Raw genomic sequence first — 27,137 nt, 5'->3', positions numbered from 1 at the left:
ATAACTATGTGAGGAGATGGAAATAATAATTAGCTTGATTGCAGTAATCAGTTTAATATGCATATGTGAATCAAAATATCATGCCATCTACCATAAGTATATATAATAAAATTTTAAAAATAAATAAAATAAATAGAATTCTGACCTACAACGAGGGGACATTTTGAAAATTTTTACAATCATATCAAACAAAGATACATTTTACACTATCTATATTTCCCTCAATCACCAATTAAAATATTCATTACATACTATATGTTCATTTCTGTCAGTGCATTTGAAGAAAAGAGTGCAACTGAGTCTCTGTCCTTAAATAATTAAAATTTTAGCTTGAAATACATGTTATGCCTTATGACAAAGAACATGTGACCATGTATGTCCATAGTTATAACACAGATAGATTCTGAATCAGAAGTTTATTACCCAGTATAATTTAGTTATAATCTTACATCATACCTCCAGCCTTTCACTTAATTTCTAAAATTTATGGCAGATGACCTGACATTAGTTGCATTTAAATTGACAAGATCTCAACTTCTACTTGTTAAATAAGATAAATCCAACATATCAAACAAGAATAAAACAGAACTATTTCTTATTAATATATTTATCTATCAAAATTAGTCATAACAATGTTTTAATTCTAAATATAACTCTGAAATGTAGGAATTGTTCCCTTTGGTTCATTTTCTTCTCAGACACAGTAATGATTGCTAATTTATTTCCACTATTCAACTAGTCTCAAGACTGTCAAAATCTATTTGAATGCTTAAGAGTGTATCTATCTACCTAAAAAAATTAGTATAACAACTGCTATTTCAATCATTTAACTTTTTTCTGTTAGTATCTAAAAATAACTGTTTTTGCTTTATTATTTTATCATTTATTACATAGATTATTCAGATTATTTACCCAAATGAACATTATTTTTCTACTTTAAAAACATTATTTGAGAGACAAGATAAAGGACATTTGAAAATTACAAAGAAAGCCTATTTTTACACACTTGCTAGGTGTTGAGCATAGTTGGAAACATATGCAAATAAAATGAAAGGAACAAAATCTGGAACATATATCTAATTAAATTGTGAAAAAATACTTAATCTGCTAATATTTCTAAATACTTTGACCTTAGTGTTTCTCAGTGGCTTCATGAAGTTGGCTGATAGTTACTCTAGATTATCTGTTAAGGTTCAATTCTATTGGTTTTCTGTGGGGTCATTGTCATGGCAACCTCTGCTTTGTTTTACTAACTTACTATTCTATGAAAATGGTGTCCCAGAGAAGGTGTGACATAGATTTACCCTTGACAGCTCATTAAACAGGTAACTTTTAGGTGAGGTGTGTTTTGGGATGTCTAAAGTAACAGTATTCTCTACTATTTCCAAGTGCTTGAAGCTTAATGGAAGAATAAAAATTGTTCCAAAATACTCCTCTGCTAGATACCTATTGCGTAAAAATTACTACTAATCTAAAAATGCAGTCTTCTTGGATTTTACATTTATTCTATAATTAAAAGCTAGATAAACACTGGGTCTGAGGTTAATGCATAATCAAAATCATGTTTCTGTTACTCCTTAATTTAATTTAAAATGCTGAATGCAGTGAATCAAATGATAATGTAGAATCAACAAAGATTCATAATATCAAGAGTTACTTAAACTAGGTAAAATTTTAAGGAAATGTAATTCTTTTGGAAACTAGTCTCTTAAGTTGACTTCCTGAAAGTTACTTCCTCTCTTTGGATCTTTCTTTACTCATTATTAAGTAGGGAGCATTGATTGAAGCAAACTCTAAGACTGGCTCCAGCTCTATTAGCTATAATTTTATATAATTCTTAGAAGAAATAGTCCCATATTATACTCTAACCCTTAAAAATGAACTTTCTTTAAACAACAATTTAGTGAAAATACTATAAATCTGCCTTAAAATAATAATCCATATGTCTGTAGAAAGCAAAGCTTTAAAATTTTTTAAGTTGGTTTATTAAAGTGCTGAAATGTCAAACAGGTCTTTGTTAAAGTGTTCAGAAAAATTACTAAGGATATCTTATTAGCTTCTTAGAGAGTTATATCTTCAGAAAGGTTTATTAGAAATTTTTAAATAAAGTAAAATATTAAAGGGAGAAAATGATTTAATTCTTAGCTCATTCTGAGAGGAAATTTCTCATTTTGAATTTTTATAATTTATTAATGTTAGGTCAGAGAAAATAGCTCAGAGAGTTTAAAGCATAAAATACTACATATAAAATATGTCTCAGGTGAGGCAAAATAATTGGTAATATATTTATAACAGTTTATATGTGACTGTTATAAATTTAGTATACAACCATGTATTTTGTATTATATTTTAAATTATTTTTTAAACAATTAGAAAATACTGATATAACACTTTTTCTTAGAGATATTTAAAAAGTTATACAATCCAAGTACAAATAAATTTAAAATATAAAATTGCAAACATAATACTAAATTATTCTTGGTAATATTCTTGGTAATATTATTCTTGGTAACGTTATTACCGAGAATAATTTAGTATTTAACAACAATTGGAAGCACATTTTCTTGAGATTATTGTACATTTTATTACAGGTATATTTTCTTCGTAGCTGGATGGTGCAATATAACATAGATGCAAAACTGAACTGCTTAATAAATAATTACAGAACTATTACTCATTTCTTCTCCACCTAGGTCAATAAATAGAAAACTTCAGTCTCTTACACAGGCTTCTTTGTCCTGTTTCCTTCCCCACTAGAATTGACTAAAATCTTGATTTTGTACAGTCATTATGTTGTTGATTTTTTACCGATTTTCAATTATATAAATAAACAATGTAAATAATATAGTTTAATTTTCTATGTAGGCCATGCTATTGCTTATCATGCACCCCAACAGTACAAAATAAATTAGTGGTGTTCATTATGCAACATTTAAAAGGCATTTTAATGCTATTTGCATGGCATTTTTTTTCTCTATAAATAGACTATACTACCAGAATTCAGTTGAAAAACCCAAGTTTGAACAGACTGAAATATTGCATTAATTTTAAGTAAAAGTTTAGTTACAGAGATATATATACTGAGATTAATTTATAAAGTTATATATTAAGCAGCAAAACCTAGTATTTTTTCAGGTAAGTTAAGATTCATACTAAAATGTAGTGATTTATGAAAATGAATAAGTGAAACTTAAATTATGTAATGATTGAGCTTTTATGAAATTCATGCAGTGAAAGGACATGTAGCAATACATATGGGTTCAGAAAATAAAATAAAATAAATCACCAAAAATCTTTCTGCAGGTAGTTAAAGTTATTTTTGTAAAGGAAACCTAAGAAACCAAACATCCTTTTTTTTTAAAAAAAAAAAAAAAGTCTAATCTCATAATTGTAAACCTATTCGATCAAATACTAGTATATTATTTAATAAACAGGGAAATAATTAAATGCAACAGAAAATAGTTTTAAATATTATCAAGATATAGGACAACAATTTATTCTTATAAATGTATCTTAACATAATATCAGTCTCATTTTCTCATTCCTTCAAAAGCTATTATCACTGTTGTAATCTAATTGAATCTCCTCATGACACAGCTATCTTTACTAAAACCAGAAATGTACTAATAATCTCCCCAAAAGATGAAACAAACTCCCATAGATCAACTTATTCTTTTTAAAATAATGTTTATTCTGCTTATAGCCAGATCACACTCTTCACATTTGTGTTATTGAAATGTGAATAAAAACTAATTACTATAAACAAAACTGATGCTAGATGGGAAGAGTATGGGTGAGGAGAAACAAGTGGAAAGTACTGGTTATATTTACAAATACACCCACACTAAAATAAGGCAGAAAACCATATAAATATGAAAGTCCTCATTTCTTCCATTGGCCAGAAAATCATAGCTTTTATGATTTTTATTATTGTAAATGTTGATTCTTTATTCTCTTTGTCTAAAATGCCACTTCAGTTGGTCGTGGTTCCTTGTCTAACTGGGTGACCTTAATATTCCTCCTTGATGGGTTTTAGTTATTAGCAAAACTGTCTATTGAGGTAGATTTACATTTAAAATTATAACAGTGGAATACAATTAATAAACCCAGGTTACTGCCTGCATTCCTAATAATTTTTTTCTTATCCCTGAAAGGTAGTAAGAATATAGTCATTCCCCACTTTGAGAGGGCAAGGCAGATGGATCACCTAAGGTCAGGGGTTTGAGACCAATCTGGCCAACATGGCAAAACTCTGTCTCTACTAAAAATACAAAAATTAGCCAGGCATGGTGATGGGCACTTGTAATCCCAGGTACTTGGGATGCTAAGGCAAGAGAATCGCTTGAACCCAGGAGGCAGAATTTGCAGTAAGCCGAGATCAAGATCACGCCATTGAAATTTAGCATGGGTGACAGAGCAAGACTCCATCTCACCAAAAAAAAAAAAAAGAATATAAACTTTCCTCTTCAGTAACCTCACTCGGTATACTTTCTTTGCCAAAGGGTAATAGTGAAGAGGAGCTGTCTCCTCCCTTGGATTTCTGGCCCTGTGAATCCTGGTTTTGGGGAGACAACACATTGGTCACTGGTTCTGAGCATGTAACAAATTGAGGAGGGCATTTCCCCAGCAGGGTAACACATTATCTTCTTTCTGAAGCCATAACTAACTTTCAAGATCATTCCATTGTTTCTTCAGGACAGCTGATTCGGGCTGAATGGTAATATAACCAACTCACTGAATTTCATCACCATGAACTCAATCTTCACTTTCATTTACTAGAAAATCAAATTTTTGGTCAGAGACCATGCTGTGTATCAGCAATGTTACTGACAGACAGGCATATGCATTTCCTTGCAGTGTCTATTTCAGTGAGGAAAAAAAGTGCTATCCCATGCCTGATTAAAGTTCTTCTCTATGATCACTGTGCAACTTGGTATCTGGCTGATACCCTGGAAAATGATGTCATATTTTGTGCTCAGGGTTGATCTTTCTTCTGGACATGTTCAAACAGAGGTTCAAGTGACCTGGACAAGGGAAAGTCCATTTTATTGAGCTCATGAATAACCTTCATCGCTGTCAGCATAGTCACTTGGGTCACAAGCGCAATGGACAGGGTCTAAATATGAAATAGATGGCTGGGGATAGAGGTTGACTGATAACCACTAAATAGATTGTCTTTTAGATCAGATTTTTAAGTTCTTCTGCTTTCAGTTGTCTGACCCTCTTTTGAAAAACTTCAATCATATGAAGCCATATTATTTCAGATTGTAAAACTGGGTCTCTAGATCCCATTACAAAGCCTTGGAAAACACTCAGTACATTCTCAAAATCATTTTTTTCCTCATCTATTCAGCTTTGCAAATAGACATATGGACAAAAATTCCATGTGGGTTTCTTCATTTCCTTCATTTAAAAAATAGGCAGGTTGGCAACTGTGACATGAATGCAATTTGCTAACGTTACTGCATCATATATTGCCTGTGTTCACAAGTTTTAATTTAGAGAAAGTATAGATCTCACTTTAATATTAGTTTTTACCTTGAATTTCAAGTGCTTTGTATTTTACTTTGGTGTCTAGACTTTAGATTGTCACCTTAACTTTTAGCGGTGGATCAGAAGTTAGGGTGATGTTCATTAAATTTACTGTCTGTGGAAGGCCGAAATTACTCAGACTGTAGAATAAGTCAACTCTATGTGAAAAATGATAGTTTTATTTTCAAACACATCTAGAATTTTTATTCTACTTTTTTGACATACTAGCATTCATGGAAATGTTCTTTTTATGAATTTGAAATATCATGAATTGACCTCTGAGCTAATTATCACTCTATTGCCATTATGTAGTGATTAGTGAGTTGCATTACCATATTTTGTGTGTTTATTAGTTTTCCATTTTTATTTGGGTAATATCATAATTTTAAATACTGCTTCTAGAGCAAAATTTTCAATAGTGGCACTATTTTAAGTCCTATGAAAATGTAAAAACTACAGCTACAATTAAGAAATAAAAAAGTGTTGTAGGAATTGCTAAAATACAAAGGAAAAATTAAATCCTTAAGTAAAGCCATCTGCATTTGTTGCTGTGACAGGACAACTTCTCTAAAAATTTGGGTTGAAAGTAAGGATGAAAATACGCAGATATAAAACCACCCTCTACTTGTTTCTATATCATCAGGGTTTTTTTCAACTTTGGTATTTGTCAGAATATTATCTTTAGCTTAAAAATTAATTCATTTTTCTCCAAGACTTCTCAGAAAAGTTGACAAATTTCAAACAAGTGAATACATCTCACTTCACTGTGAACATCCTCATCCTCATCTTCAAATCAGCCAAACAGGAAACAAAAACAAAAACAAGACCATCACTATCTGAAAGTTCACTAACCCTGTTACTCTTTATACTTACCAAGTGTTTAATTACAACTTGAAATAAATAATTGTCTGCACTAATAAAGATCAAATATATTGTCTTGAGCAGTGTAATTGCCACCTGTGCCCAAAGATGTCCTTGTTGTTACTTCTGTTTTGTTACATTACATGGCAACAGTAACTTGGCAGATGGAATTAAGTTTATGGATTTTAGAGGCATTATCCTTTTCTAAATCATATGCATAATTACATAGGACCTTAAATATGAAGGAGAATGGCAAAAAAATAAAAATAAAAATAAAATAAGTGAGTCAGAGAAATCTGAATATGAAAGAGGCAAAAGAGGTTGAAGCGTGAAAGTGACTTGAGCCGCTTTGTCCAGATTTGGGCATGGACCCAAGGGCATGGATTTGGGCAACTTCTAGAAGCTGGGAGTGGCTCTCAGCTGGCAGGCAGCAATAAAAGGGTACCCACAGCCTTACAAATTTGAGGGAGTAAATTCTGTTAACAATGTACATGAGCAAATAAACATTCTTCCCCAGGGCGTCCAGAAAGGAATTCACTCCTTCAAGGATAGAAGTACAAAGCTCAGCCTACAACCTAGGAATGAGACGTTCAAGTCACAGAATTAATTAATACACTAGTTTTCTCCAAGATCCCAAATGAATTTCTACTCCAATATACAGTATAACTCTGATAAGGGATGACATATCATGGGACATGGTTTCTACGCAAAGTTCACTCGAAGAAACAAAATTATGACCTAAAGAAGCACTAGATTAAATAGTGGGTCATCAAGATGAGTTTTCTTAAAGAGGAGGTCATGAATTTTACCCAATATGATCATACATAGTATGTTTCCCAGAAAACTTAAAATACTGATGTTCCCCCACATTTTGTATTTGACAATGAAGTTGCCTGTCTTCAGCTCTGTTATTTCTATGTTGTCTCCTGTGGTACTGGTAAGTCCTTGCAGACTTTCTTCCTCACTACTTCAAGTGGTGAATATAAATTACCCTTCTGATTGTGTTTCTGGTTTGTTGACCATATCTGGTCACATTAGATTGCTAGAAATAAGCAGAATTCTAGGCCCATTTTCCTTTCTTGAGAAAAGCCTATTGAACTTCTGGGACATGTATTTTCTTTTCTTGCTTTGACTCCTTTCTATGAGCAAATCTCAAGGAGAATTTCTGAACAGAATAATTCCACAGCCAGTTGTAGTAGTTTTACTTTATTTTAAAATTTGACATTTATTGATGAAATTACATTACTTATTTATCTTGAGGACCTTTAGTTCTTTTTCCTGAGAAAAGAGCTGCCATCAGTAAAATGTATAAAGTCCTAAATGCTTTTCTCTCTATGTTCAAATATATACATATACTCATAAAATACCTATTAGAGTGTTGGAGTCTATGACTTTGTATGTAACTGGAATAATACGATTGCACTATCTTAAAATTTGTTCTTAACCTCTAGAAAGAATCTCCTTAGGTAGGTATATAAAATTTCGTTTCCTTATTTACAGTGTCAGCAAAGTATTTCGTCGTGAAGATGTACAACAGTATAGTAATTTGTTTAAAGTTATTTATTAAAAATAACTTCAAATTTTTGTTAGAAACATGGATTGAACTATTATGCTTGTATAGCCCTCTTTGTAGAATAAAAGACTAACCAAGAAGTAGCATTTCAGGGCCAGAATATTTGTATTCCAAAAAGTGACATTAATTTATACTCACATGAGGTCCATTGTTTCTTTTACGTTGCCCAGGGGATAACTGAAACTTTCATACACATTTATGTCTCCAAGACAAGCCTCAATTTGTCAGTCCCCTGCAATCTAGGTCATTGAAGTAAAAATAAGTGTTTTTCCAATCATTTCATAATTTTCAAGACATTTCTTACACAATAGAGTTAACACTACATGTTATAATAAAGAATAACACTAGTTTCATTTGTTTTTAGTTTTTCAGATAACTACATTTTTTAAAGTCTCTTTTAAAGTGAAGTATTTTATCTCCTAATGGCCGTAATTTTTAAAGCAGACTATTACAGGAAGAATTAGTTATAAAGTCCTAAATGAATGTATAACTAAGCTGCATAACTCCCAAATATCATTTCGTGTCTGAGGGAGTAGAGTTCTTATGACTAATGGTGTTGCTGGTTTGTTTATTTTTTTCTTTATAATACTTAACAGTAGCTACAAGGTTTTTTGGTATCATGTCATAGTTACTTAGTAAATATTTGTTGGCAAATGCACATATATATTTTATAGATGTGATTTTATATATTTTTGAAATTTCAACTTTTATTTTAGATACAGGGGTACATGTGCAGGTGGCTATATGGGTATACTGCACCCAGTCAATGAGCATAGTACCTAGTGGGTAGTTTTTCAACCCACATCCTTCCCTTTGTTACTCCTCCCCTCTAATAGTTGGTAATGTTTATTCTTCCCTCGCTTATGTCCATGTAAGTTCAATGTTTAGCTTCCACTTGTAAGTGAGAACATGTGGTATTTGGTTTTCTCTTCCTGCATTAATTTGCTTAGGATGATGGCCTTCAGCAGCATCCATGTTGCTATAAAAAATGATTTCATTGTTTTTATGGCTGTGTAGTATTCCATGGGGTATATATACCACCTTTTTTACCCAGTCCACCATGGATGACCACCTAGGTCAATTCCACATCTTTCCTGTTGTGAATAGTGCTGTGATGAATATGAGTGCGTGTGTGTTTTTGGTATAATTATCTATTTTCTTTAGGGTATATACCTAGTAACGGGATTGTTGGGTTGAACAGTATTTCTGTTTCAGGTTCCAAAGTGCTTGCCACAGTGTCTGGACTAATGTGCATTCCCACCAACAGTCTGTAAGTATTTCCTTTTCTCTGCAGCCTTGCCAACATCTATTATTTTTTGTCTTGTTAATAAAACCATTCTGACTGTTGTGAGATGGTATCTCATTGTGATTTTGATTTGCATTTCTCTGATGATTAGAGATGATGAGCATTTTTCATATGTTTTTTGGTGATTCATATGTCTTCTTTTGAAAGTAGCTGTTTATTTTCTTTGCCCACATTTTAATAAAGTTGTTTTCTGCTTGTTGATTTGTTTATGTTGCTTAGAGATTCTGGATATTAGGCCTTTGCCGTATGAGTAGTTTGTGAATATTTTCTCCCATTCTGTAGATTGTGTGTTTACTCTGTTGATAGTTTATTTTGCTGTGCAGATCTTTAGTTTCATTAGGTGCCACTTGACAATTTTTGTTTTTGTCGTAATTGTTTTTGGGGATTTAGTCAAAAATTCTTTGCAGAAGTCGAAGTTGTGAAGCGTATTGCAATCAAAACCGCTCAACTACATGGAAACTGAACAACCTGCTCCTGAATGACTACTGGGGACATAACGAAATGAAGGCAGAAATAAAGATGTTCTTTGAAACCAATGAGAACAAAGATACAACATACCAGAATCACTGGGACACATTTAAAGCAGTGCGTAGAGGGAAATTTACAGCACTAAATGCCGACAAGAGAAAGCTGGAAAGATAGAAAATTGACACCCTAACATCACAATTAAAAGAACTAGAGAAGCAAGAGCAAACACATTCAAAAGCTAGCAGAAGGCAAGAAATAACTAAGATCAGACCAGAACTGAAGGAGATAGAGACACAAAAAACCCTCCAAAAAATCAGTGAATCCAGGAGTTGGTTTTTTGAAAAGATCAACAAAATTGATAGATCGCTAGCAAGACTAATAAGGAAGAAAAGAGAGAAGAATCAAATAGACACAATAAAAAATGATAAAGGGGATATCACCACCGACGCCACAGAAATACAAACTACCATCAGAGAATAGTATAAACACCTCTACACGAATAAACTAGAAAACCTAAAATAAATGTATAATTTCTTGGATACTTACACTCTCCCAAGACTAAACCAGGAAGAAGTTGAATCCCTGAATAGACCAATAGCAGGCTCTGAAATTGAGGCAATAATTAATAGCCTACCAACCAAAAAAAGTCCAAGACCAGACAATTCACAGCCGAATTCTACCAGAGGTACAAGGAGGAGCTGGTACCATTCCTTCTGAAACTATTCCAATCAATAGAAAAAGAGGGAATCCTCCCTAACTCATTTTATGAGGCCAACATCATCCTGATACCAAAGCCTGGCAGAGACACAAAAAGAAAAGAGAATTTTAGACCAATATCCCTGATGAACATCAACACAAAAATCCTCAGTAAAATACTGGCAAACAGAATCCAGCAGCACATCAGAAAGCTTATCCACTATGATTAAGTGGGCTTAACCCTGGGATGCAAGGCTGGTTCAACATATGCAAATCAATAAACGTAATCCAGCATATAAACAGAACCAAAGACAAAAACCACATGATTATCTCAATAGATGCAGAAAAGGCCTTTGACAAAATTCAACAGCCCTTCATGCTAAAAACTCTCAATAAATTCGGTATTGATGGAACGTATCTCAAAATAATAAGAGCTATTTATGACAAACCCACAGCCAATATCATACTGAAAGGGCAAAAACTGGAAAAATTCCCTTTGAAAAGTGGCACAAGACAAGGATACCCTCTCTCACCACTCCTATTTAACATAGTGTTGGAAGTTCTGGCTAGGGCAATTAGGCAAGAGAGAGAAATAAAGGGTATTCAGTTAGGAAAAGAAGAAGTCAAATTGTCCCTGTTTGTAGATGACATGATTGTATATTTAGAAAACCCCATAATCTCAGCCCAAAATCTCCTTAAGCTGATAAGCAACTTCAGCAAAGTCTCAGGATACAAAATTAAGGTGCAAAATCACAAGCATTCTTATACACCAGTAACAGACAAACAGAGAGCCAAATCATGAATGAACTTCCATTCACAATTGCTTCAAAGAGAATAAAATACTAGGAATCCAACTTAGAAGGGATGTAAAGGACCTCTTCAAGGAGAACTACAAACCACTGCTCAGTGAAATAAAAGAGGACACAAACAGATGGAAGAACACACCATGCTCATGGATAGGAAGAATCAATATCGTGAACATGGCCATACTTCCCAAGGTAATTTATAGATTCAATGCCATCCCCATCAAGCTACCAATGAGTTTCTTCACAGAATTGGAAAAAACTGCTTTAAAGTTCATATGGAACCAAAAAAGAGCCCGCATTGCCAAGACAATCCTAAGTCAAAAGAACAAAGCTGGAGGCATCACGCTACCTGACTTCAAACTATACTACAAGACTACAGTAACCAAAACAGCATGGTACTGGTACCAAAACAGAGATATAGACCAATGGAACAGAACAGAACCCTCAGAAATAATACCACACATCTACAGTCATCTGATCTTTGACAAACCTGAGAAAAACAAGAAATGGGGAAAGGATTCCTTATTTAATAAATGGTGCTGGGAAAATTGGCTAGCCATAAGTAGAAAGCTGAAACTGGATCCTTTCCTTACTCCTCACACGAAAATTAATTCACGATGGATTAGCGACTTAAATATTAGACATAACACCATAAAAATCCTAGAAGAAAACCTAGGTAATACCATTCAGGACATAGGCATGGGCAAGGACTTCATGTCTAAAACACCAAAAGCAATGGCGACAAAAGCCAAAATTGACAAATGGGATCTCATTAAACTAAAGAGCTTCTGCACAGCAAAAGAAACTACTATCAGAGTGAACAGGCAACCTACAGAATGGGAGAAAAGTTTTGCATTCTACTCATCAGACAAAGGGCTAATATCCAGAACCTACAAAGAATTCAAACAAATTTACAATAAAAAAAACAAACAACCCCATCAAAAAGTGGGAAAGGATAGGAACAGACATTTCTCCAAAGAAGACATGCATACACCCAACAGACACATGAAAAAATGCTCATCATCACTGGCCATCAGAGAAATGCAAATCAAAACCACAATGAGATATCACCTCACACCAGTTAGAATGGTAATCATTAAAAAGTCAGAAACAACAGGTGCTGGAGAGGATATGGAGAAATAGGAACACTTTTACACTGTTGGTGGGATTGTAAACTAGTTCAACCATTCTGGAAAACAGTATGGCGATTCCTCAAGGATCTAGAACTAGAAATACCATATGACCCAGCCATCCCATTACTGGGGATATACCCAAAGGATTCTAAATCATGCTGCTATAAAGACACATGCACACGTATGTTTATTGTGGCACTATTCACAATAGCAAAGACTTGGAATCAACCCAAATGTCCATCAGTGACAGACTGGATTAAGAAAATGTGGCACATATACATGATGGAATACTATGCAGCCATAAAAAAGGATGAGTTTGTGTCCTTTGTAGGGACATGGATGCAGCTGGAAACCATCATTCTCAGCAAACTATCGCAAGAATAGAAAACCAAACACCGCATGTTCTCACTCATAGGTGGAAATTGAACAATGGGATCACCTGGACTCGGGAAGCGGAACATCACACACCGGGGCCTATTATGGGGATGGGGGGGGTGGTATTGGGAGTTATACCTGATGTAAATGATGAGTTGATGAGTGCTGACGAGTTGATAGGTGCAACACACCAACATGGCACAGGTATGCATATGTAACAAACCTGCACGTTGTGCACATGTACCCTAGAACTTAAAGTATAATAATAAAATAAAATAAAATAAAATAAAAAGAGAAGGGTATTTCCTAGATTTTCTTCCAGCCTTTTAATAGTTTGAGTTCTTACATTAAATTTTTAATCCATCTTGAGTTAAGTTTTGTATACACTGAAAGGTAAGGATTTAGTTTCATTCTTCTATGTATGACTAGCCAGTTATCCCACTACCATTTTTTGAATAGAAAGTCCTTTTTCCATTGCTGGTTTTATCAGCCTTGTGAAAAATCAGATGATGATATGTGTTTAACTTTATTTATGAGTTTTCTACCATGTTCCATAGGTCTCTGTTTTTCTACCAGTATCATGCTGTTTTGGTTAGTGTATCTTTATTGTATAGTTTGAAATTGAGTAATGTGATCCCTCTGGCTTAATTCTTTTTGCTTAGGATTGCTTTGTCTGTCTATTCAGATTCTTTTTTGTTCTTGTTCCATATACATTTTATTACAAATTTTAGAATAGTATTCTTTTTTTCTAATTCTGTAAAGAATGATATTAGTAGTTTAATAGCAATAACATTGAATCTTCAAATTGTTTTGGTTACTAGGGCAATATTAACAACGTTGATTCTTCCAATTCCAATTCATGAGAGTGGAAGGTTTTGTTTGTTTGTTCATTTGTTTGTTTGTTTTTCATTTATTTTTGTTGTCTCTGACATATGTTAGCACTGTTTATGTTCTCCTTGTAGAGATCGTTCACCTCCTTGGTTAGCTGCATTCAGAGGTATGTTTTTTTGTGTGTGTGTGTGTGTGTGTGTGGCTATTATAAAGGGGATTATGTTCTTTATTTGACTCTGTCTGGCAATTATTGGTGTGTAGAAATGCTATTGATTATTGGTACATTGATATTTTTATCTAGAAACCTTGCTAAAATTATTTTTCAGTTCTAGTAGCCTTTTGGTGGAGTCTTCAGGACTTTCTAAACATAGAATCACATCATCAGCAAAGAAAGATAGTTTGACTACTTACTTTTGTATTTGAATGCCTTTTCTTTCTCTTGCATGATTGCTTCTGTTAGCACTTCTGATACTATGTGGAATTGGAATGGTGAGAGTGAGCATCCTTGTCTTGTTGCATTTCTCAGGAAGAATGTTTCCCAATTTTGTCTGTTCGGTATGATATTGGCTGTAGGTTTGTCATAGATGGTTCTTATTATTTTGAGATATGTCCCTTCAATGCCTAGTCTGAGAATTTATATCATGAAGGGATGTTGGATTTTATTGACAGCTTTTCCTTTATCTATTGAGATGATCATATGATTTTTGCTTTCAATTCAGTTCATGTGGTGAATCACATTTATTGATTTGTGTGTGTTGAACCAAACTTGCATCCAAGGAATACAGCATACCTCATTGTGATGAATTAATTTCTGATGTGTTGCTGAATTCAGTTTGGTAGAAGTTTGTGGAGGATTTTTGCATCTATGTTCACAAGGGATATTTGCCTCAAGTTATCTTTGTTCATCATTTTTCTGCCAGATTTTGGTTTTAGGCTGATGTTGGCATTATAAAATAAGTTAAGGAGGAGTCTCTCCTTTGTGATTTTTTTGAACTAGTTTTATTAGAATTGGTATTAGTTTTTCTTTTTTTTCGAGACAGAGTCTCACTCTGTTGCCCAGGCTGGAGTGCAGTGGTGCGATCATGGTTCACTACATCCTCCTCCTCCCAGGTTCAAGAGATTCTCCTGCCTCAGCCTCCTAAGTATCTGGGACTACGAACATGTGCCACCATGCCCGGCTAATTTTTTGTATTTTTAATAGAGATGGGGTTTCACCGTGTTACCCAGGCTGGTCTTGATTTCTCTTGTAAGTCTGATAGAATTTGGCTGTAAATCCCTCTGGTCCAGAATTTTTTTTTTTGATTGGTAGGTTTTTTATTAGTAATTCAGTATTAGAGTATGCTATTTGTCTAAACAGTTTCAATCTGTTCCTGATTCAGTTTTGGAAGGTTGTGGGTTTCTAGGAATATGTTCATTTCTTTCAGATTTTCTGAGTTGTGAGCATAAAGTTGTTTATATTATTTTCTGATGATCTTTTATATTTCTATGGTATTTATGATGTTATTAGTTATAATTTATAATGTTATATTTGTCTTTTCTAATTGTAGTTATTTGGATCTTCCCTCTTTTTCTTTCTTTATCTATCTATCTATCTATCTATCTATCTATCTATCTATCTATCAATCATCTATTTATCTATATATCTTCATGTTTAATGTTTCACATAATCAACTCTTGGTTTCCTCATATTTTTTAGGGATTTTTGCATAAGTTTTTCCCAAATTTTAGTTATATTTTTACTGCCAGCTTCAAAGTTGGTTGGTTGGTTTGTTTCTTGCTAGTTCCTCTAGATGTAATGTTAAGATTATGAATCTGAGATTTTTCCAGCTTCTTCATGAGGGCATTTAGGGTTATAAATTTTCCTCTGAACACTGCATATGCTGCATCCCAGAGACTGTATTAAGTTGTAGTTTATATTTTACTAATTTCAAAGACTTATTTTTTATTTCCACCTTTATTTTGATATTTATCCAGAAGTTATTCAGCAACTACTTGTTTACTTTTATGTATTTGTGTGGTTTTGGAGGTCTTCTTGATATTCACTTCTATTTTTATTATAATGTGGTCCCAAATTGTTCTTGGTATAATTTCAATTTTTTAAAATTTATTGAGATTTGCTTTAAAATGAATATGAGGTCAGTCTTATAATCGGTTCTATGTGCACATGAGAAGAAAATATTTTCTGTGATTGTTGGGTGAAGTTTTCTGTAGAGGTTCAATTGTTCATGGGGTCAAGTATTGAATTTCAGTTCAGAGTTGCTTCATTAGTTTTCTGCCTTGATAGTCTGTCTAATGCTGTTAATGAGGTGTTGAAGTTTCCCAGTATTATTGGGTCATTGTCTAAGTGTTTTCCTAGGCCAAAGAAGAGTTGTTTTACAAATCTGGGTACTCCAATGTTGTGTGTGTATATATTTAAGATAGTTAAGTCTTCTTGTTTAATCATACCCTTTATCATTATATAATGCCTTTCATTGCTGTTTTTTAAATTTTTGTTTGTTTGTTTTAAATCTGTTTTATTATTCTGATATAAGAATAGTGACTCTTGCTCTCTTTTTAGGTTTTTGTTTGCATGATAGATCTTTCTCCATTTCTTTACTTTAAATCTGTGGGTGTTCTTCCATGTGACATGAGTAAATTGAAGACAAGAGATGGCTGGATCCTGTCTTTTAATCCAGCTCACCCACTCTATGTCTTCTAATTGGGGCATTTAGCTCACTTACATTCAAGGTTAATATCAATATGTGTGATTTTGACTCTGTCATCATGATGTTAGCTGGTTGGTATAATACTGGATTATGTACTTGCTTTATAGTGCCTGTGGGCTATGTGCTTACATGTTTTTGTGGTAGCAGGTCTTATACTTTTAGTTCTAGGTTTAACACTCCCTGGGGACCTCTTGTAAGGCTGGTCTACTTAGAACAATTTTCCTTAGTATTTACTTGTCTGAGAAGGATTTTATTTCCCCTTCATTTATGAAACTTAGTTTGGCAGGATATGACATTCTTTGTTAGAATTTATTTTCTTCAAAGATGCAGAAAATAGACCCCCAATGTTGTTTGGCTTTTACAGTTTCTACTGGGGGATCTCCTGCTAGCTTGATGGGGTTTCTCTGTACATCACTTGTTTTTTTCTCTCGTTGTCTCTAAGGTTTTTTTCTTCTGTGTTGACCTTGAAGAAGCTGATGACTATGTGCCTTGAGAATGGTTGTTTTCTATAATATTTAGCCAGGGTTCTCTGTATTTCTTGTGTTCACATGTCAACCTCTCAAGTGAGATAAGGGAAATTTTCTTGGACTATATTCTCAAATATATTTTCCAAGTTGCTTATTTTCCCTTCTATTACAGAAATGCCAATAAATTGTAGATTTGTTCTCTTTACATGGTCTCATATTTCTTAGATGCTTTGTTCATTTAAAAAATTATATTTTCTTTAATATTGTCTAAGTTGTTTTGAATAACAAGTCACTGAACTCTGAGATTCTTTCCCCAGCTTGTTCTATTCTGCTGTTAACACTTCTGATTGTATTATTCTTGTAGCCATTATTTTCAGGTCTAGAAATTCAGTTTGGTTCTTAAAACAGCTATTTTGTCTTTCAGCTCTTGGAACATTTTACTGGATTCCCTGGATTGTGTTTCAACTTTCTCATGAATCTCAATAAGCTTCCTTGCCAGCTAGATTTGAATTTCTGTTATATCAGTCATTTCTGACTGGTTAAACACCTTTGCTGGGGAGTTAGTGGAATCATTTGTAGGTAAGGAGACACTCTGGCTTTTTGATCTATCAGAGTTCTCATGCTGACTTTTTCATATCTGGAAGGGTTAGTGTTCCTGTAACTTTGGTTAAGTTGAATATAGTCAGTTGGTTTCATTTCTGCGTGCTTTCAGAGGGTCAGTGCTCTGCATAGACTGTTGATGTGTGGGTAAATTGTTGTGCATGGTTTCATAGATGCATATATTGGCAGGATAATTTCTGGTGTTGCAGTTTGGGCTGCAATGAAGTAGATGGTCTTTAAGGATAATGGCCGGTAGCTAGGCTGAGACCCAGCTATGAAGCTCTGTTGTACTTCCTTGCTTTCACTGGGTTGCTTTGTGGTGGGCATGGAAGGGACAGCTCCCTCACCAGGTCCACTCTTGGGCTTTGGGGGAGCCCCTTCTGACTGCTGTTGCCATACCCACATTTCTTCTCTTAGGTATTCTGCGCTGTGGATCCCTCTCAGATAGAGGCTGTGACAGGGAGTTAGGCCACCCTCTTTCCTGACTGGTCCTGCAGAGGAAGGCACACCCTACTCCTTCCCCAGCCCAGGAAGCTCCACATCGAGCCCCTGTCAGTGCTCTGTAGGTGAGGACTCCTCCCCACCTTATGTGCTGGCCACAGATCTCAGCTCTGTACTCCCAAACTGTGCACCACAGCTTTGGGGTCACTGGGACATCCTGTGGCCTGGGTCAGATTCTAGCTATGCTGGGAGATCCATTGTGCCCCCAGGTAACTCGGAATTTACTTCAGGTGGAGCAATGCACTCAGGTTGAGCTGGGGAGTCTGCGCTGTGCACCTACTTTTGCATGGCAGCTAGACATGCCCCAGTCATGTGGAGAAGCCAGCCCCACTCTATCCTGGGTTAGAGGTCAACTGTAGCCAGAACCACCCAGAGGGATATGGGGAGCCCTGTGGAATGGGCTTCTATGACCATTCTCCACCAGAGGTTCCTAGTGCCCAAATGCTCCTGGGGTTCCACACTGTTCAAGGACCTGCCTCTTGCTGTTCCTTTGACAGATCTCCCTGCCAGCTCACATGTCCACTGAGGATGTGGGAGTCCCTTGTAGCTAGTATCCCAGAGGTCCATGGCAAGAGTGAGCTCTCCTTCAGTTCCCTCACTCACCCTTTTCCCAGGGTCTTTTCAGTGCAGGAAATAAGCCCTAGTGTTTGGGTACCTGACATGAGGTTCCCAGGTTCCTCTCTCTTCAGCTTTGGCTTCAGCATTACCTCTCCATCTACTCTTGCGTTTTTCTCTCTGATCTCTATATATGCGATTTTATATGTAAGAATTAAAAATCAGGATACAACACATTTTTAATAGGTCTTATTATTATTCCTATATTAAAAAATGACTAAACTGAAGTAGAGAGGTTAACTTTTCCAAGCTCTTTCATTTAGTTGGGATAGAGTAGATCTAATTGCTGAACTTGAACTCTAAAGCAACAAACTAATAATACCATACACGATAAACATTGTAGTCTTTTATAGATATATCTAATGCTTTATACAAAAAATATATTTTAATATGTGTTACTTTGACAACAGATTGACATTAAAAACAGAAACAAGTGAAGAATAATAAGAAATCAAGATCACAGGCTGGCAGCAGAGCTGCTTGCTAATGGAATATATTTGTTTTTCAAAGACACTGAAATCGTTTTGTCGTTGTATGTCGTTGCTAACATGTTTTCAAAGACAAGACAAGGGGCAATTTCTATTCTTCTCTTCCAAATAATTTAAAATAATTCTTTGTATTAGTAGATTTAATTATTTTCCTTATAAAGGTAAAATAATGTATAAAACATACATGGATTATGAGTTATTGTTGTCATGTCTGTGTATTTTCTCATTTCAGTTTTTAAAAATTAAATGTAATTTGAACAACATTAGTTAAAAAATAACAAAGTTGCTTTCAGAATCATTTATCATATTAAAATGCTGTGATTCCGGAATTGTTCTGTTCCAGATCCTACATTACTTTCAGTTTTATTTTTAAATAATAAACAAACATAAGCCATGATATTGTATCACCACACATCTCAACCCCTTTACCTCAAAACTATTTCTCACTGGTATTATGATTTTGTATGAGGAATAACAAAAAGCAATTCTATGATTATCTCCTAATCCATATTTCTTTTAGAGCATAATTGTGGTGGGTAATATCAGATTCACTGGTGTACTGAAAGCGCACTACTTAAAATTATTTTAAAGCTTAAAAAAGTCAATAGATCTTGATTAAGATATTCTGCTAAGAAATTATTCTGCCCTGCTTTCACCTTTTGAAGTAGACCCAGGACAAACTGATGGTATATTAAAATATATTTCTAAATTTACTCTGTTTGTGCTTAATAGCTTTCTATAAGAAGAAAAATAGTGGTACTTGGCTTTTGTCCTCAATGTACTTATGAATGCCTTATCTGCAGAAAGCCGCAAACCAAGATGGGCACATTCCTTTTGTCCCAGATCATTAAACTGAGTGAACCATGAGTATCGTTGAAACACTTCTAAGGAAAATGGAAGAGAGGGAATTAAACCTGGATGCCCTCAGGTTATATTACTTAGCCAGTCTCATTGAACCTCCTACAACAAGAGTTATTCATATTAAGAAGAAATTTGTTCAGGAAATCATATTGATTTCAGGCACTTGGAAATATAATTATTGTGTTATTTTCTAAATATAGTAAAACTTCCTTTATCACAGTTTGGATCTTTGGCTATGCTTATTAGACTTAAAATATTTGTAATATTGATTCATAAAAATGACTTGATTAATTTTAATTGAGAAATGTCATTTTTATTTGAGGATGCTATCTGTATTAAAACAAATGGATACCACAAAACATGGCCTCTTAATTTTTAGACAGTATTTTTAAAGCAAGTAATACAGTAATAGTTCTATTCCACAAGCTTTAAAAATTCACAATTAAAAAAAAATCTACTCAGTGAAGAAACACAAATGCATGAATAAATAGACCACCACACACAAACAGAAACAGGCTATTGCCAGTTTACATGTAAAAGATATTACTGTCCTTCCTCATATTTTTGCCCCTAGATTTACTTTTACTAGAGTAAGTTTGCTTGAAAAATAAAATAAAGTTAGTAAATATTTTACAGGTGAATAAGTGTTCTAGTGGCTAAGTTATTTGTGTTTATCACCCAGATCTATAAGTTTTCCCAAACAGATGGCAGAACCCATATGAGCTTGCTCTTCTGTAAAGTTTAATAAAGAGAATTGAGTACAAATAGGCTGTTTTTCCCTTAGTGCCTTATAGGCTGTATTATGTATGCTTTTGAAGGGTTTTTCCTCCTCAGAGAAGGAACTCAACAGTATTCTATTTTTATTTTCTGTTGGCGAGGAAAAAAAAAAAAGAAAGTTGTTATGGAAGTATTATGTTGAACACGTTTAAATGTTAAGTTTGAATTACCTCATCTCTGCTCTTGAATCAATTAGTTTGTGTCTTTCTCTAAGAGAGAACCTCAAAGGGGAACATAAATGCTACCTAAAATAATATGTCATTGATTTTTTTCATGACTGGCTTAATCCCTTTCACAACTTAGTATCCTTAAAAGAAAAAAAGTTCCTATTTGCCATTGTTTCACTTGCAGCAAACTCAGACTAAAGCTTGTTGGTGTTTCTCTAACCGTGAAAAAAAGAACATATATGAATTATTAAGATGAAACAATTAAGTTTAATGCTGGAAGAACGTCTATCATTAGCATGAAAATAATTTTTTTAAACTTAAAAAATCTTTTCTTAACTAGAAATAATTAATAGTAAATTGTTGACTTTAAATTCTACCACTACCAGAAAAAAAAAAGGAAAAATCACAAGGAATGATTAGGTGACTTAAAAGGAAAAAGCAAACAAACAAACAAACAAACTTCTAATATTTTGGACACTGAAATGCAATGTGAATATATTTTTGTTTTATTAAATAGAAGCAGTCATATTGGCACAAGCAAAAAAAAAAAAACAGTTTTGTGTTTCTTAGAGTAACAGAAACGTTGTAGTTTATAGATACAGATATAGAAAACTAAAAGGTTATCATATCTCAATTGTCCTGTTGATAATCAGAAAAGGAATGAGAAACTGGTTTACACATTTTACAAGATATTATAAATCTTGAAATTTCTATTAAAATATAGCCTAACATAACCTAGTACATGCAGATCATTAAGTTATTCTTAAGGATTAAAAAACATAGAACCTTGATTGTGTTATTTTTTCCTCTCCCAAACAGCTTATTCTTCACCCCTATTTTTTTAGCCCTGTTTAACATGAAAAATGTCTTAACATCTATTTCAATACAGTCAACTGCTCTTTCGTTTTTGACAGAGATCTAAAAGAGTTTAAATACCCTCATGGCATCCTGCCGGGAATCAGCTGCAGGTAGACTGGTAGACAGAATCAAACAGTAAACAAAGTTTCGGCCCACCGAGAGCGCTGCTCCAAGCTAGATAATGAAGACACCAGGTTTATATGCTAGTTTTTCTTTAGGGAAAGAATGTTGGACAGTTTCCTGTGGATTGATTCTCTAAATCTTGATCTTTCATGTTCAATCTTTCCACAGTCTTTGCTACTGTTTCTACTGTTCTTTCAAGTAAGAGTTTGATTCCCAGAAGTGCTGATATTGGTTTCTTCCTGGACGAGAAAGTTATGAAAATCTTAAAGCCAATGAAATGGGGTTTTTACATCCTCCAAAGCCAATGAAATGGGGTTTTTACATCCTCCATTCATGTGAAAAGTTTATTATTGACTTTGAATATTCTTTTACTGGGTTCCATTGCAGTCATCTTGTAGTAGTAAACAATGAAAAAAATAGCTTAACAATTTAATTTTTTTACAGTAAAAAGGAATTTTTATATGGGCTCTCAACTGTATGCCAAGGGAAAAGCTAGTACAAGGAATTCAGGAAAGCCCAGTTTTAGCTCTCTTAGAGTGACTCTTTTTCCACCGTCTGTGTTCTATACAAGCCAGTGATGAACCTGGGACTTATTACGGAAAAAGAGATTAGTCTGGGCCTTACAAGCTGGCTTCCATTACTTCAATTAGTATAATTTGTGTTCTTTTCATTCTTTCCAGATTTCTAGAAAGGTCCTTCTTTACAACTGAGAGCCATTTTTGTTAATGAAAATGTAAACACTGCTTGCCAGTTTCCAACAGTGCTTACATTCACATGGCTCTGTGTCTGGTTACTGGATACAACTGTGGTCTTAGTTATCTTCTAGCCTCTTCTTCAATACAGTTGTGTTGACCCTGAAACAGTCTAGTGATTTTTAATACATTTTTTTATTTAAAAAATGTATTAAATAGGGAAAGCTACTTGAAAAGGTACTTATACTTCTGTTACTTGAAAGAACTTGTGGAGTAAGAAGACAGGAAGATAATCAGGTTTAATGTTATCCTTGTATGGCTAATGTTTAATTAAATAATACCCTTCTGAGCCCATGTAGCCATCACAAAAACTCAGTAGTCTACAATAGAATCATATATCTAACATCTTATCATTTCTAACTCTAAGATACACATAAAGTCATGCTTCATATGTTGCCTTCAATTATATAAAAGTGAAGCCCTGTCTCTAGTTAAGAAATAAAAATAAAGACGTCTTTTAAAAATATAAATAAAAAGTAAATGTGTAAAAGCATATTTTTTTCCAGTTGTTTCAGTGAATGGGCATTGTAGCTTAAGAAAAGTATTTCAAAGCTAATCTTAAGGCAAATCGTGTCAATAAGCATTACCCATCCCAACTCCCCAGTACCAGCCTTTGTAACATAATCAAAGAATTTGCCAGGAAGGAGAATCAAGGAGTTTGTAGGCCCGATGAGAACTGCCTTGGCTTTTCTCTACCTACTCTGCCCCTCACTCCCACCCCAAGCCAAATATCCCCAAGGGAAAAGGAAGAGTACTTCATTAAGTAGTGACAGTTCCCACCCTTGGCATAGAGACGGCAAGGAAGTTATGAGCTTCCTGTAGATCAAGTGGTTCTGTGAAAGGTGGCAAAGTTCAAATTAATTAGATGGGACTCTTCCCGAGAAAGCAGCCAGCTAGTCAATACAGTATCAAGGATCGGTGGAAGAATGTTGTCACAAAATTTTCTGTCTCGTAGCGTAGAATCGACTTCAGTGTATTGGTCCATTTTCACACTGCTATAAAGAACACCTGAGACTGGGTAATTTATAAAGAAAAGAGGTTTAATTTACTCACATTTCCCCATGGCTGGGTGGGTGGGGGGCGGGGGAGGTGGTGGTTCTTCAGGAAGCTTACAATCATGGCAGAAGGGGAAGGGGAAGCAAAGCACGTTTTACATGGTGGCAGGAGAGAGAGCGAGAGCAGGGGAAGGTGCCATTTTTAAACCATCAGGTCTTATGAGGATTTCTTTACTATCATGAGATCAGCATGGAGAAACCACTCCCATGATCCAATCACTTTCCACTAGGTCCCTCTCTCGAAACATGCAGATTACAATTCAAGATTAGATTTGGATGTAGACACAGAGCCAAACCATATTAGTCAGGGAACTCCAAAGCACAGGGAAACATTGAGGGCTGTAAAAACTCACAGATTTAGGTAATACAGAATTTAGATGCCTGATATGCAAAGCAGGATCAGTTAAAAGTGAATTGTAAATAGCATAAACTGTATCAGTTATTCTCTGTATTATTTTCCTATTGCTAGGCAACAAGTTACTAAGGAGTGGCTTAAAGCAATGCATATTTATGACCTTAAAGTTTGAGTAAGTCAGAAATCCCTTGGATTTCATTTGACTAAAATTAAGGTTTCAACAAGCTACTTTTCTATCTGAGACTCTAAGCAAGAATCTACTTCCTTGCTCATTCAGGCATTGACAACATTTAGTTCCACGTAGTTCTAGGACGGAGGTCTCTATTGTGTTGCCAACTGAAGGCAACCCACACCTCCTAGTATCCTCTCTCAGTCTTTTCTCATACTCTGTACATCTCAGAGTCATCAATAGGGCATAGAATCCTTCTTACGTTGTCATCTTTCTTACCTGCCTTCATCAAATCATCTCTCTTTGATTACAGCTGAGAAAGATTCTCTGCTTTCAAAAGCTCACAAGGTTAGATTGGGTCCACTTAAATAATGTAGGGTGACCTTCGCATTCAAAGTCTGTAACCTTAATCATATCTGTAAGATTCCTGTTACCATGTAAGACTCACTGTCACAGGCTTCAAGAATTTGTAAATATACAACAATGGAGGTCATTATTCCACTTACCACACATTTCTTTTGTTATATCTCTTCCCCCAGACCTGGAAAAAACACAAGATGAAGAGAGTTACAGTAAATAAATAACTACTTCAGGCACTGCCAATCCCAAAATCTCAGTGCCCTAAACTGAAAAGGCAAAGAAGGTGTAAATTTTGGAAGTGAGTTTGAAGTTTATCTTTGGACGGAAAAAAAGTTGTATATTACTTCAGATTGACCAGAGAGCTGTGGGATCTACCCAAGATTATATCAAGAGGTAGAAAAGGGAAAGCTAGAGAAAAAGGTAATATTCATTGGCGTATCCACAATAGATTTAATCCCTTCAATGAACAAGTTACACATACTCAATATTTTCATAGTTTAATGTTGCTATATTATTAGCAACATAGTTATTTTGGACTAGCAGAGAATGTATACTCTTTTATAACAGATTTACTCTTCCCTATGACAGGGCTGCAGTGATGGGAGGAAAAATAATCTTTGCTCTTATTCATCTGTAGCTCTTCAAGGACATCATTTAATTAAAAAATAACTCCATAAAGTAGATAAAAATAATAAACATTATTTATTTAAATCTATGTGTCAGAAATTATACAAAGTACTTTAGAAATATTATCAGTTTTAAATCTCACAAAAATAATTTATTTTATTTTGTACATTTTTGTTATAAATATGAGAAAGCCAAGGTCACACAAAGTCTGTTAGGTCACACAGCCAGTACGTGGGAGAAGAAAACTTGAAACCGTATTTATTTTACTTCAAATGGGGGGCTTAACAAGTAGAAATGTATTTTTTCTTCCATGTTTTCCATAACGATATATTTCTGGATATACAAGTGACAAGCAAATTCTATATCCAATTAAAAGTTTTATGGCAGGGCATTCTGAAAGTTGAACTCGTAACTTTAGAAAAGCATGAAAGTAATTAGGGCTTGGCTCTCTGCATTTCTTTTAAATTATGGGACCAGATATCATATGCAGAAAAATGAAGTGAATCGATTTGTCATAGAATGAAAAACGCAATGATAAAAGTTTGAGAAATATCTTACAAGCTGAGTGGCAAAGAATCACTTTGTTTTTATTTTGTGAAGAACTTTTGGAACAGGATAATAACACAACCTGCATATAACTGGAAGAAGCTATAAACAATATTCAACATAAGACAGGCATTTATACCTCCTGTCACTTAAAATACCACTAATTATATATAACAGTTGTAAAAATACTATGTTTCCAAATGGTAGGCATACTTGAAAATAAAGATACTTAAAAATTAAACTTTATAGCCATATTTAGAATCACAAATTAAGGCATGCCTTGATGTAAACTTTGCAGATGAAAAGAAATGAGTTTTTGGGCAGATGGGCTGGAGCATAGGCTAGATGAATATAGGAAAGGAGAACTCCAGGTTCAGCTAGTAGGGAATAATATGTTTAAAGTGAGTCTAAAATGTGGTTATTGGTGTATCAGGGAAAATATTCTAGCTGTTGTAACAAAAATTCCCAAATTTCAGTGGCTTAAAAATCTCTCTTAAAGGATTCTGACTTATACATGTTCCAAAGCTGATGTATCTTGACACAGTAACTCTCTTTCAAGTGGTGACTCAGAAATCCTTTCTCCTATTTGTAGCAATGCAGGTAACCATTGGATACTCTTCGAAGAGCAGAAAGATAAAGGAAAATGCTGGCGAAAGTTGTGATGATCCAGGAAACCAAGTGTTACATAATTTCTTCTATATTTTATATTATAAAACTGGCCACAAGGTATCACAGAAGATAGGACAGGGTAGGGAATGCAGTTGCCTTACGTGCCCAGGAAAATATTGTAATGGTTTGATGAATACATGGCATCACCTTGGCCATAAATTCTGAGAAAATTTTGTATTATTTAACCACAATTAAAGATACCTTTAACGCTATATTCAGTATCAGTTTGAATTTCCAAATATCACAAGACGAGTGAAGTTAGACCAGAAGTTCTCAAAACATGGTCTGAAGACTCTTCTTTCTTCATTTAGAAAGTCTTCAGTGTCAAAACTATGTTCATAACAATGCTGAAACCTTCTGTTTTGCCTTCTTTCTATCATTCTGTTATATGTATGTGGTAAAGTTTTTTAAAGACTACATTACGTATGCTTGTATATTTTTGTTTTTTTGAACAAAAAAAGTGTTGGTTTTAAATGTGGTAAATGATAATTGGTCTAATCTGCATAATCAAAGCTCTTTGGTATTTTACATAATTCTTCAGAGGATAAGGAAATTCAAAGCCAATATGTTTAAGGACTTAATTGGTGGTGATTACAAAACAGATAAAGCTATTTAAGTTAGAAACGGAAACTAAAAGAAAAAAAATAAATACTACAAATAAAAATTATAGTATCTTGAAAAGAAAAAATAATACTAGGTCTTTAACATTTAATACTGGGACTTGCAGCAGAAAAGAGTAGTAGAAATGAAGCATATTTCAATATAAACAACAGAAAAATTAAAATTATGAAATTTCAGAGACCTAAGAGAAAATATTAAGAAAAATTATATGAATTTAATTGAAGGAGGAGGAGGAGAGAG

At 34.2% G+C, this 27,137-nt stretch overlaps 1 long non-coding RNA gene across 1 annotated transcript; it reads left to right on the top strand.

Moving 5' to 3' along the window:
• The first annotated feature begins 1,265 nt into the window (after window positions 1–1,265).
• LOC126955958 (uncharacterized) lies at window positions 1,266–26,533 on the top strand. Its single transcript, XR_007726207.1, has 4 exons — window positions 1,266–1,325; window positions 9,182–9,236; window positions 24,614–24,854; window positions 26,200–26,533. It is a non-coding gene; the product is annotated as an uncharacterized LOC126955958 (long non-coding RNA).
• The last annotated feature ends 604 nt before the right edge of the window (window positions 26,534–27,137 follow it).

Source organism: Macaca thibetana, chromosome 6 (assembly GCF_024542745.1).
Source record: "Macaca thibetana thibetana isolate TM-01 chromosome 6, ASM2454274v1, whole genome shotgun sequence".
Lineage (NCBI taxonomy): Eukaryota > Metazoa > Chordata > Mammalia > Primates > Cercopithecidae > Macaca > Macaca thibetana.
This window is presented reverse-complemented; position numbering and strand designations above follow the sequence as displayed.